Genomic DNA, 14,425 nt, shown 5'->3' with positions numbered 1-14,425 from the left:
ACTAAATTAAATGAACCTATTTCTCAAATGAGTATGATATGGAGGCTTGAGTCCTCATGAGTGTACTTGACGTTATTTATCAAAGATTCTTGTACATATTGTTGCTACCTATTGAGTATTGCAGTTGGTTTTATGATATCATCTGATACATACTGTTTTCTATTTTGAGTTGGCCGATGATACCTACTCAGTACTATTGTTTGTACTGACCCCTACTTGTATTTGTTTTTGTTTCTTATTTGTGGAGTGCAGCAAACGTACCGTCGTCTTCAACTCAACCACAACTCTAGCCAGTCTTCATCATACCGGATCTTAGGGTGAGCTAATGCTTCTAGCTTGGACTGGATCTTCTTCTTCATGTCTTGATGCTTTGAAGTTTCGGCATGGACTAACTTTTTATTTATTTTGGTTTCTTAGATACTCTTAGATTTAGTAATTTGAGGATAGATGTTCTTGTGATGATGACTTTTAGATTTTGGGGATAGTAATTTATAAATCTTAGCAGTTATTTGATTTATTTCGTTAATGAGTTTTAAGTCTTCCGCATTGTATTTTGTTCATTATGTTTGAAATGATGGGGTTTAGATTGATTGGTTCGCTCACATAGTAGGATAAGTGTGACAATATAACACACATTAATCACTATAAATATAAGTGCTAACATCAACCAAAAAATAACAGGCATAACAATAAACAAAAACACTCACAATATGTCTTTTTCATTACAATATTATCACTAACAAGAAAGAAAAAACTCACATTATGTCTTTTTCATCACGATATTATATTATCACTTATTTCTTTGCTTTTACCTAAGATTTTCATTACTGATCAATTCACAAGAATTTATTATTATTGTGGTGAAAAATAACACATCAAGTTTTGTCACACGTAACACGTTGATGTGAAATAATTCTTAGTGAATATTTATGAAACTGTAGCATTTTCATTCATATGATGAGATTCTATAATAATTTCGTACTAACTCACACTTATAGAATTATCTGAATTATGTGTTAAATATTTTGTTTTTTTGGTTGTGTTAAAGACATTTCTGTTTTGCTTACTATTACAGTACTTAATCACACAAAAGTCCTTTGAAAGTAGATTTTCCTTTTCCTAATTTTGTTTTGCTTCATACATTTATTTGTTTTTATTTTTCGCACTTTAGCTAATTGTTTGGTTTTTATTTTCGTGCAAGATGTTTTTCATGTTCTATCATCTATATTTGAAATTTATCAATTTAATTAATTCAAATTCACAATTTATAAATTTCATTAGTTATGATTTCGTTAGAGCTCCTACGTACATTATATTGCAGAGAATCTTACCCTCAAAAATTATATTCTGAAAACTTAATCAGAAAAAGATTACCTTTACTATTCCACCATTTTATTGTGAAGCTTAAGAGGTCCAATAACTTTTTTATTAGAGAAAATGCCTTTGTTAAAATATTCAAATGACACATTTAATGTTAAATAGTACAAATTTTTGAGGCCTAATTCAGTGAAGTTAAAAATTTCGTTAAAAATATCCAAGATTTTATATATATATATATATATATATATATATATATATATATATATATATATATGAAAAATAATTTTTTACCAATATAATCGGTGCAATTTTAAATATATATAATAAAATTTTTTGACAAGGATATCCAATTGGCCACCTTGAACTATATATATCACTACGCCACTGAATATTTTTTCAGTGTGGACAATAAATCGTTAAAATCAATATTTCTTTTTTTCAATGGAATGAATTTGTAATAAAACATAACATGACCAAATTTCATGTGTATATTAATTAAAGAGTATTAAAAAATTTCTAGATCAAATTTGTAATAAGATTTCGCGTGATAAATTATATGTTAATTTTGATTATAAAAAAAACCAACAATTTTCTGTCAATAAACTTGATAATTTATAATTGCATAGTATATATAGTATAGAGTTAAAAAAAATGGTAAATTTTTTAGAAATCATATAGTTTTTATATGAAATCGAATACATAATATGTAGCTCGAATACATTAAAGAGTATCTAGGATACATTATAACTTAAAGCAAATACATAATATTTACTTCAAATATATACTATGTAGCTCGGATACATTAAAAACTAGCTCTGATAAATTATAAAATAAACCAAATAAATAATATGTAGCTCGGATGCATTAAATATAGAGTCGGATACATTAATATGTAGTTCGGATATATTAAAGAAAAAAGAGATTTTGGAGGTTTTTAAAATTAAATATAAGGGGATATTGGAAATAAGGAAAACATAAGACGTGTATTTCAATCAATTTTCGTAAAAAGAAGCATATATTTTATTTGCATATCCTTGATTTTTTTCCTTTCTTTAATACTAAGTGACATGCATGACCTGTGAATAAATTAATGAGAAAATACATCAAATCCCCTGAACTTAGTATTAAAATTTACTTTAGTACATTACTTATATGCCCCATTGAAATATCCCTTTAACAATTTTGAAGTGATTAAATATCACCTAAAAGCTGACGTGGCAAAGTGAGTGCAATCACTCTCTTAAAAGCGAACGAAATAAAAAAAATTAAATGGTTATATCACACACATGACCTTTTTTTATTAGCCAATATATAACTAATAGTTTTTATTTTTTTTAATATGTTAATTTTTTTTTAAAAAATAGTAAAATTTCTTGTTTAAAACTAAATGAAATTTGTGGGTTCATTTCACAGTTTCATTTACTTTTGAACCCATGATTTCATTTACTTTTGAACAAAAAATTTTACATTTTTGTTTGCGCTTTGCGTGGTAGTGAACTACGTCAATAATATACGTCTGAACATTTGATAATACATGTATTTTCGAGTGGGTACAATCCAACGATAAATTGTGAAGAATATCTTCTTCAAAGATGACATGAATTATTTTTTTTATATTAAAAAAAGATTTGATTCTAATTGTTTATGAGTTTTGTTAGTAGTTATTCATTTTACTTTAGTTATTCATCAACAAAATATGAAGAAAATTTAGGTAATTGTTTCATTGATTACGTTTGTACTTTCCAAAACTAGTACAAATTTTTTATTTATCAATTGCGAGATATTTTCTCCTAGTCAAGGCCTCTACATACAAAATCTAAATATTATACATCTTATATTTAGTTGTCTACTTGATAAGTTAGGTCAAATTTAAAAAAAAACATCTTTTGTAGTTCAATGAAATAATGTATGTCACTCAAATAATTTGGATTAAATAATGTATGACAAGTCCCTTATTCAAAATCATTTGCAGTGTATGACACTACTTTGATAGCCAAAATGCATATGTTTTTGCATATGTTTCGATAAATATGGTTAAGCATTTTCCCCACCTTTTAATCTAATGTTTATAAAGAGATAATTATTTCTTTAATATTTGATTAATATGGATTCATCCTACTTTGAGGGGTGATTAATTGACTTTAATCCAACATTTGAATTCCAAACTTTTAATTATGGTTGAGTACAATATTACCATCCTACTACATTCTATTATTTTTTGGATGTCACTAAACGATTGAATGAAGTTGAGTAACTAAAACTCCATGGTAGAGTGGAACCTCAATAACATCTGAACACTCAAAAGTCCCTTTTTGGAAAATCCATGAATTTTGTAGTCACTTAAAACTCTATAAAGATCAAAGTCATTTATTTATAAGTTCAAGTTTTTAAATCTATGTGACACCTATTGTCTAATGAGTTCATCAAACTCTTTATTAACATATCTTTACTTCAACAAAATGATCAAAAGCATAAACATAAACAACAAAATTTAAAACATGTACTCAAACATAACAATTAATAACACATAAACATAAATTAATGACCGTAAAAGAATATACAAGATTTTTTAATAAAAGAATTGAATAGAAAGGAAAAAATCTAGCTCACTGAACACACATTGTCTCCTTTAAATAATTATTCTCATATATTACCGAAACTTTAAAGGAATAGATCCTCTCAGGATAGAACGAATTTATTCACCATTATATTGATACAAAATAATGATGTTAGTGAACCAGTTAACTGAAGAGGAGTACACAAATATTTAATCGTGCATATGTAGAAGAAGAAGTTCAGAATTTGTGGTGTTTCAAAATGAGAAGAAATCCCTCTATTTATACACAACAAATGATAGTGTGAATAAATGTTTATTGTGTCTTATCAGAAAGTTAACAACTCTTTGAAAAATTCACAACTTTTCATAAAAGACACAAGTTTCCATAAAATTTACAATATTTCAAAAAGTTGCAACCCTTCATAAAAGTCACAACTTTTCGTAAAGTTACAACTCTTCACAAAATTTGCAACTCTTCATAAAGTCAAAACTTTTCCTAAAAGTCGAAATTTTTCATAAAAATCACAACTCTCATGAAAGGGAAGAGTAATTTTGAAAATAAATAAATTAAAAGGAATCTTGGTTTGTGACGCCGCCACGTAGGCGGGCCTAGGGTTCTTTATATATATATATATATATATATATATATATGTATATGTATGTATGTATATATATATATATATGTATGTATATATATATATGTATGTATATATATATATATATGTATGTATATATATATATATATGTATGTATATATATATATATGTACATATATATATATATATATGTACATATATATATATATATATAAACTATTAGTTATATATTGGCCAATAAAAAATGTCATGTATGCAATATAACCAATCAATTATTATTATTATTATTATAATTATTATAATAATTATTATTATTATTATCATTATTATTATTATTATTATTATTATTATTATTATTATTTCATGCATTTTTAAAAGAGTAAGTACACTCACTTTGTCACTTCGGCTCTTACGGTGTTATTCAATCACTTCAAAATTGTTAAGGAAGGTATTTCAATGCTCGTACAGTTAAAGTACTAAAGTAAATTTTGACGTCAAGCTCAGGTGAATTTGATGTATTTTCTCATTAAGCATCTACAAAACTTATCTAAAATGCATGAATTATAAGTCAATTAAATTTTAAGCATCAATATGATGAATTGTGACTAAATTGAATTTCCTTAATCAGTTTCTGTAATGTGAAGCTCATATCTATATATTATAGATAAGATAAAGGTCTATTTACTATAGACTTGATCATAAGTCTTCGAGTCTCCTTCTATTAAATAAATAGACACTAATTCGTCATTTAAAATATTAATATCAAAATTTCAGTTAAGAAAGTAATGATAAAATCAGGACAAAATCTTGTCTCAATTCTACGATTCTTACTCCTTCTAAGTTCATTTTCATGCTCATTAGAAATAACTCTAGAAGAAGGTACAATATGGAAATTAATAGACATAGACATAGAAGAATTATTTTGCGCATCACTCGACACATTGTTTTTCAAAGGAAAAACATACTCAAAAAATTTCGCATCTCTAGATTCACGAATAGAATGATTATTTATACACATAAATCTAAATGCAGCACTATTTTGAACATAACCAATAAAGATAGTATCAGAAGTCATAGAACAAACATTTACTCGTTTAAAATCAGGTAGACCAACCTTAGCCAATATTGTTAAAATCAGGCAGACCAATCTTGTCTAACTTCTTATGTGGGACTCTATTAAGAATATAACATGCATACAAGACTGTTTCTCCCCATATATTGTTAGATAGACCAGAGCTTAAAAGCATAGAGTTCATCATTTCTTTAAGGATTCTATTTTTCCGTTCGGCTAAACCATTTTGTAGGGGAGTATATGGAGCACTAAATTCATCTATAATACCATTTTGCTCACAAAAATCTTCTAGAGTTTTAGTACTATATTCACCACCCCTATCAGATCTAAACTTCTTGATTTTCCTGTCTAATTGATTTTCCACTTCTGATTTAAATTTCAAAACATGTTTTCAGCTTCATCTTTAGACTTAAGAAGATATACCTTAGTGTATCTAGAAAAGTCATCAACAAAAGTAATGTAATACTTTTTTCCACCTTTGCTAACAGTCTTCTTGAAATCTGCTTAACCTAAATGTATTAGTGCAAGTAATTCAGTCTTTCTACTAATAACAAATTTGAAAGGTTTCTTGGCATGCTTTGCTTCTATGCACAAATGACATTTAGAAAAATTATCAGTTTTTATCATAGAAATTAATTCCATTTTTCTGAGCATTTTAATAGAAGCAATATTAACATGACCTAGTCTACCATGCCATAAATTAATAGACTCAACATTATAAGCAGATTTTGAAATGCTTGCATTATTGAAAATCTCTTGAACAATATTTAATACAAATAATCCTCCACTAAAATATCCCTTCCAAACAAAGTCACCATCGCGAGAAATAATTATTTTATCACCTTCAAACACAAGTTTATGGCCTACTTTGTTGAGAAGTGCTCCATAAACTAAGTTTCTACGGAGGGAGGGAACATACAAAACATTGTTCAAGGATAATGTCTTTCCAAAAGTTAATTTAAGCAAAACTTTTCCTTTACCCATTACTACAACAATAGTGGAGTTACCCATATATACACACTATCTATCAGTAGTCTCCTCAAATTCATGTAATAACTGTTTATTGGCACAGAAATGCCTTGAGTTGCTTGTGTCTAGCACCCAGTCAATTTTATTTGCCGCCAGATTTGCCTCAACGACTACAACAACAATCACTTCATTACCTTCAACAAGATTGTCTTGGACATCACTTTATCCTTCCTTCTTTGAGTCTTCCCTTTTCTTTGATAGCACTAGACAGCTCTATGACCAACTTTTCCACAAACAAAACAAGAGCCCTTAAATTTTTGAATTTGACTCTCCGGCTTGTTGAATTGAGTTTTCTTCTTCATAAGTTCCTTTTTCGAGACTTTCTTCTGTTTGCCTTTTAACCTGTCTTTCACAACAGTACAAGAAGATTCAACAAGATTAGCTTTAGAAGATTTAAGAAAAAGTTCTTCCATCTTTTCTTAGAGACGGTTCGCCTCTTCAGTCCTCATGTCACTAATCAGTTCTCAAAGGGTTAAATTATTTTTCTTATGTTTTAATTAATTTCTATATTCACTCCAAGATAGTGGAATTTTTTCAAGAAGAACATTAGCCTTTAATTTCTCACATATCTTCATGTTCTCGTTGAGAACATCACCAGTAAAGTTCTCATATTCGTGAACTTGTTCCATTATTGGATTATTATCAACCATTTGGAATTTAATCCACTGACAGACAACATATTTTTTCTTTCTTGCATCTTCAACACCATATTTCTTTGGCATATTTATAGTTTAAAAATAAATCAAACTAAGGATTAGCCATATGATTTAGCAAATGTCCTTAACAATTTTGTTATCCTTTTCAAACTTCTTTTTAACAACATCGTCAATATTTATAACATTAGTAGAATCAGTGCTTGTGTTAGAACCATTCATAGAAGGTTGTTTAAATAAAACATAATAAACTTCTAAATGTTCAAAGAATATTAAAAGTTTTTGTTACCATCGTTTAAAATTATTTCCATCCAAAGGCTCATGTTTTGACAAATCATTAACAGTTTTGTTTCAAGAAATAGGCATGTATCAATATTTTATGTTAGGAAAATCGCTTTAAAATTGTTAGGAAAAATACTACAATATTGATATTAGATTGGAAATATAAAGTACTAAAGAACTTATCACAAATACTGCTGCTTTGAAAGTGATTTCGACTTGACTCCGACGCAAGTCGTTATAGCTGGTCGCTCTCCCAAGGTTCCACAGTTGCTCTCAAACACATGCACTCGTGGCTAAGAGTTTGGAGGTTGCATAAAACCAAATGCCCAAAAATATCCAAAGTATATGATGAAAGGAGGGGAATTCTTTTTTCATTTTCTTTATGGTTGATGTTTTTTTTGTGTGCTTACAAAATGTCATTCTTATATAGTTATTTCAAGAGGAGGAGTTTCAAATAGAAGAATTAATTTTTCTTTTTCATTTTAAGAAACGGATTGCCAAGATTAATGGAATTAAAGACCATTTCTTCACTTTTACAGAAACCTCTTATTTGTTTATTGGAACGGATATGTATTCTCTACAAGTCTTTGTAAGTTTATATGTCACAACTTTATGAATGCACTCTCATCATCTTCTTCATCAGTAAAATTTGTCTGATCTAGACACTTACAACGCCCTTTTAAATTTTCATACTTAAACCCAACATTCTAGTTACGAAAAATTGAGAATACATCAACATAAATTGGTAATGGAATGTGAGAATTTTGCAGCCATCATTTCTGATTTTCTAGTCCATGGTGTCGCGCTGAACATGCCAACACCATATCTTCTTCAACTATCTCCATTTTTAAAGAAAAGTTTTGAGTGTCATTTTAGAGGATCTAATTCACTTGGTAAATTTTGATCCACTTTTTTTCTTACCTTGCATTAATGAGTAGTTGTTAGATTCATAAAAAAATTAATTTGATCAATTATGAATTGAATGAATCAAAGACCATTTAAGGAGAATGAGGTAAAATGAAATATGCATTTTCTTGTTCATTGTTATTTTCTCATAAAATTCATGGTATATAAATTGTATTCACTTTCTTCAAATAACATTTCTTTTTATTATATTAGTGTTTTGCTATGAAATTGTTCATTTTTTTCCAAGTTGAATTTGAATATTTTACTTAGTTTTAAATAAAGAACTTTCCAAACTTTATTTTATAAAAACAGAAATGAATCAACAACGTTACAAACGATTATTCATGTCGGCCTCCTACTCCATGTCTGGAGGAATATCTATTGATTTTTCCTGACTCACCACACTCATAGTAGGACTAGGAACCACCATGTACTAACAAAATCCAAATACATTGAATGGTTACTGTAACCTGAAACCCTTTAATATCAACCCTGATAATTCTTGACCCAAGTTGTAGAAACTTTGTCCAATATAACCTCCCTCAAACACTTACATAACTGCATGAACATGTATACTGAACCGAGGATGAATACCCCTCCTTAAGGATCCCCCTCCAGATGAGGTACCACTAAAGTAACAACAACGACAAGACTTCTTGTCTACCAAATCCCTAAATTCCACGCAGGGCATAAGCTCTGTGACCACCTTGACTTCTCTTTGAAAAGAAGCTCCCGACAAGGTTGTTTGATAAGCTTCTTCAACGGATATATTAAGTCAAACTTCTCATGAATTGAAAAATTCTAAGTCTCATATGGTAAAATCACCAAAGCATGGTGAGACAAGACATGAAATCTTTCCAAAAATCGATCTGAAATACAATCTTAAGTCAAGTTATCAAACTGAAATTACAGGGAATGAACATGTTGTTCTAGTATCGACATCAGACTGCCACCACTTCCTAGATAGGCTACACATGTGAAAAGTAGTGTAATCCACTCCGTCTGACTCCATCAACTCCACATTTTGTAACATCTCTTGACAACTCACAAGAAACAATTTAAAGTTAAACTTTAGTAAATCTTATGAGTTTATATCTATCTATTTGGCGATAAATACTACTTAGAAGGTATGAAATGACCCCAAAGACACTTGATCTATCTTTACTCTCTTCTGGTTAATTAATTTCGTCAAACGATCTATTTTACTATTCAGTGATGGATTTGATCAATGAACATTCAGTTCTTTCTACAATGTTGAATGGATTGTGACCGATTCTTCTACTCAGATCAAACTAATAAAACCCCAAATAAATTATAAATTTTAGTTAGGGTTCTAGTAGACAGTTTCTTTGAACAAATTTTATGTATTGAAAATAAACCCCAACTAAGAAACAAATATGAAGAAAGAAGAATATTTTACTAATTAACAGTTTGAGTACAATTTGTCCCTTTCTTGATTTTTGTGTACGATAATTTGCACCTAAATGGATTTTATTCGATCTCATGTAAAGAGGATTTTGTGTACTTTCATGAAGTATTTGTGGTCACAAAGAGTCCGCCCACATCTTGATCTCTTTGTAAGTGTTCCATGAATTTATGAAACTTTTGAGATCCCTCTCTAAGGGATATAATACTCTTTATATAGTGTGAGTTAGGATTAGTATTTAAGTATTAGGATTAGTCTTCAATAATTCTAAATGAAGTTGAACTCATCTGGTAGAGTCCCACACAATTTATATGTCTACATTTGTCGAGTCTCTGAATCATGAGGAAACTGATTTCTTTTTTTAATAACCTTTCTGGGCACATAGTTCACTTAACTCTCTTATTGATTGGAGTTTATTGTTTGAGGTGTAATCAACGGTTGCAGGAGAGGTCTTAAGGTATCGCACCAACAGAGGACCCAACAACATCTCCAAGCACGTTTCAGATTGCCATCCGAACGTTGACACATGATCCAATTTCTCAAAAATCCTAAATAGTACAACATCTCTGTCTTTGCAAATTTTGTGAGGCATGAAGAAGGTGCTTGTGCATGCTAGCCTTAAGTGCAGATTGAGCATATTATTAATTGTTTACAGAAGCTTACCTCAAATCATTAATTAGTCATGGAGTGAGTTCGAATTTTTGAAATAGATATGTGTTGCACCAACATAATCTAGCACTGTATCTCCTAGAATTCCTAGCGTTGATATCATTGTGGAATATGATCCGTGAGTAAGAATTTCAACAAGCCATGAAGGATCACGGAACTTGTAAGTAGCAAGGTTTCAAAGTACCAGACATTTACTAGCTTCTCATAATCAACAAAATCAATGTGCAACCCAATCCAATTCATAAATGGTAATGTCGCTACTTCCCCACACGAGTTGAGGTAGGCACCTATTAGTTCCTTAACCACATTAACTACTTCTTACTATTTCTAATCATTTTCCTTAGCCTACTATACATTATTATGGAAGGCAAAAGGAACTCTTAGTCGAAGAACTTGAGAATTATCATCAAGAATGATTCACGTTAGAATATCAAATGGTTAATTAGGCATAAATTTCATATTTTAAGAGCGCATCCAAAGTTGCAAAGTGTAACATTGGGAATGATTTTACTTTCTTAATTCTGAGTAAACCCTCGTGCTGACTTTCATAAGTCTTAAATAGTTGTATACTCACATTACATTTGAGAAAAAAGTCTCCAACTTTCCCAAGTGATTCCAAATGAAACTTCTTGAGACATTTCTTTGTTGTCATTCCTTCCAAAATCTTACCAGTTGGGATACTAAGTTTTAGTTTGGAATGATTAGAAAAGCATTCTTTTCAAGTTTATTCAGTATGAATGCTTCCCCAATAAAGTCTAAAGGTTCTAGCATGAAAGATAGTTATTGGCAAAATATTCTTGATCTCGAGAATCTTATGAATTCTAAGGTATATACATATAGCAGTGAATCTGTTCGGCGGAGTTTGGGGATTCACTACCATACGTGTATACCTAGAATTCATAAGATTCTTGAAGTCAATGATAACTATCTACCGTGCTAGAACCTTTAGACCTTATAGGGCAAGCATCCATGCCGAGTATACTTTACAAGAATGATTTTGAATCACCACAAAGTAAAACTTTGTATCCTAACCGCTATGATTTTTGAAGTAATGACAACACAGAAATGTCTCCTGAATTTTCATTTGGAATCACTTGAGAAGCTTGACAACTCTTTTCTCGAATATGCTATTAGTATACAATCATTTAAGACTTATGAATATTATCATGAGCGTCTTCTCAATATTAAGAAAAATAAGATCATTTCCAGTGTTGCATTGTTCAAGCTTGGATATGCTCGTAAAACTCTGAGATTTATCCGTAATGAATCATTCGATCTTAAAGTGTGGACCATTCTTAGTGATAATTATCAAGTTCACAACTTGACAAAAATTTCTTGATGCCTTCAGTTAAAATGTGTTGTAGGGTAAAATATAGGAGATTAGAAATCAGAGAGTAGTTGAGGCACTAATAGGTGCCTACCTCAGCTCGGACGCACAACGTAGCAGCTTTATAATTTATGAAATGGATAAGTATGGACATTGATTTTATTGATGCAGCTGTCTTAAGGCACTTCATCGTGAATGCTACAAAGCTAGTTAATGTACGGTACTTAGAAATCACTGCTACACTACAAGTTTCACGACCCTTCGATGCTTGTTAAAACGCTAACTCACGGATCTCACGTGCTACATGAGATTCCACGATGCTATTAGATCTTGAAATTTCTTGGAGATGTAGTGCTAGATTGTGTCGTTACAACATATCTCTATTTAAAATATTCGAGATCGATTACAATACTGATTACTTATTTGTGGTCTACTTTGTAATTAATGAATGGTATACTCAATCTGCAGCGAAGGCTAGCCTGCATGTGCATATTCTTCATGCCTCAATCTGCAAAGGAAGATATGTTATACTGTTGAGGATTTTGAGAAATTGATAATTGTATCTACATTTGGATGGGAGAGTAAAACTACTTTTCCAAATGTGGTTGGGGATGTTGTTAGGTCCTTTATTGGTGCGATCTTTGTTGATGCTAGCTTTGAAAAAGATACTTAATGCATTATTAAACATAAGGCCTCTTCTTGTGTGTTCATATCTAAGGTTTGGGGAGATAAATACTACATAGAAGGTAAGAGATTACCCCAAAGGCACTTGATCTATCTTTATTCTCGTATAATTTATAAATTTATTTCTACAAAAAATTTATCGGACTACGGAATGAATGATTTGATCAATGAATATTCGTTTTTTTCTTGTATGTCTAACGAATTTTACCAATTAATCAACTCCAATCGAACTAATCAAACCCCAAAAGAAATCATAAATATTTGTTAGGGTTCAGGGAGACAAAATTTGGTTGCACTAAATCTTATTTATGGAAAATAAACTACGGCCACAAAATATATATGATGAAACAAGAATATTTTATTAATTAACAGTTTAGGTATAATTATGTCCCTCTCTTGATTCTTCTATAGGATAATTTGCACCTTAAATGAATTTTATTTGATATCCATGTAAATAGGTTTCTATGGATCTTTTTTTAAGTATTTGTTTATCAAGAAGAGTCCACCCACATCTTGATATATTTGTATATATTTCATGAATTTATAAAATTTTCAAGATCCCTCTCTAAGGGATATATTACCCTTTCTAGAGTGTAAGCTACGAGTAGAATCCCAATTGAACAAATTTGATTTCTACGAATGTCGAGTTTTTGGATCTAGAATCAACTAACATCGCACAAACAACGAACCCAATAAAAACTCCAAGCACAATTGGAAGTAGTTTCAGCCTCCCATACGAACGCCGACACAAGTCTGATTTTCAACAATCCTAAACAATACAATATATATGCCTTTGCAGATTTGGCGAGGCATGAAGATGGTGCTTGTGCATGCCAGCCTTTTCTGCAGATTGAGCATATCATTCATTGTTTATAGAAGCATACATCAAATCAATAATTAGTCATGGAGTCAGTTTGAATAATTGAAATAGATATGTGTTTTAACAACATAATCTAGCATTGTATCACCAAGAATTCCTAGGGTTGATATCATCGTGGAATCTCAGGTAGCTTGTATGATTCTTGTGTTAGAGCTTCAACAAGCAGTGAAGGATTGTAATGTCGTAGGGATTCAAAATACTAGACATATTAACTTGCTTCTCAGCATTCACAGGGAAGTGTCTTGTCATGGGTGTATCGACAAAATTACTGGGCAACAAAAGTCATTTCATAAATGGTAAAGCCGCTACTTCCCCACACTAGTTGAGTTAGGCAACTATTAGTGTCGCAACCACATAAACTACTTCTTACTAATTCTAATCGTTTATCTTATCCTACTAATCATTTTTATTGAAGGCAATAGGAACTGTTAACCGAAGTAGTGAACTCGAGAATTATCATCTGGAGTGATTCACATTTTAAGATTGAATGGTTCATTATAGATGAATTTAGATATTTTACGAGCACATCCAAACTTGCACAGTGTAAGATTGGAAATGATTTTATTTTTCTTAATTTTGAGAAAACTCTTGTGATGACTTTCATAAGTCTTAAACAATTGCATACTAACATCACATTTGAGAATAGAGTCTCCAAGTTTCCCAAGTTATTCCAAATGTAACTTCTAGAGGCATCTTTGTTGTCATTACTTCAAAAACCTTAGCAATTGGGAAACAAAGTTTTTACTTGTAGTTCAAGTTTATTTGGCATGACTGCTTCCCATATAAAGTCCTAAGGTTGTAGCACGAAAGATAGGTTTTGTGAGAGAGTCCAAAGCTCGAGAATATTATTAAATCTAAGGTATACACATATCGCAGTGAATCTATTATATTCCACCCGAACAGATTCACTCTTATACATGTATACCTTAGATTCATAAGATTCTCTAGGTCAAGCATCTTTCACCATTTACTTTATGTCTGCTGAACCTTTAGACTTTATAGGGAAAACTAAAAAATTCTATCC

The 14,425-nt window shown here is 30.3% G+C and overlaps 2 pseudogenes; one reads left to right on the top strand and one right to left on the bottom strand.

Annotated features, from left to right (window-relative positions):
* Positions 1-11,501: 11,501 nt before the first annotated feature.
* On the top strand, positions 11,502-12,278 carry LOC101256618 (endoribonuclease Dicer homolog 2-like; annotated as a pseudogene).
* A 1,012-nt stretch (positions 12,279-13,290) lies between these two features.
* LOC112940656 (endoribonuclease Dicer homolog 2-like) lies at positions 13,291-14,024 on the bottom strand (annotated as a pseudogene).
* Between the last annotated feature and the right edge of the window lie 401 nt (positions 14,025-14,425).

The sequence above is a fragment of the Solanum lycopersicum genome, chromosome 1 (assembly GCF_036512215.1).
Source record: "Solanum lycopersicum chromosome 1, SLM_r2.1".
In the NCBI taxonomy this organism is placed as follows: Eukaryota; Viridiplantae; Streptophyta; class Magnoliopsida; order Solanales; family Solanaceae; genus Solanum; species Solanum lycopersicum.
This window is presented reverse-complemented; position numbering and strand designations above follow the sequence as displayed.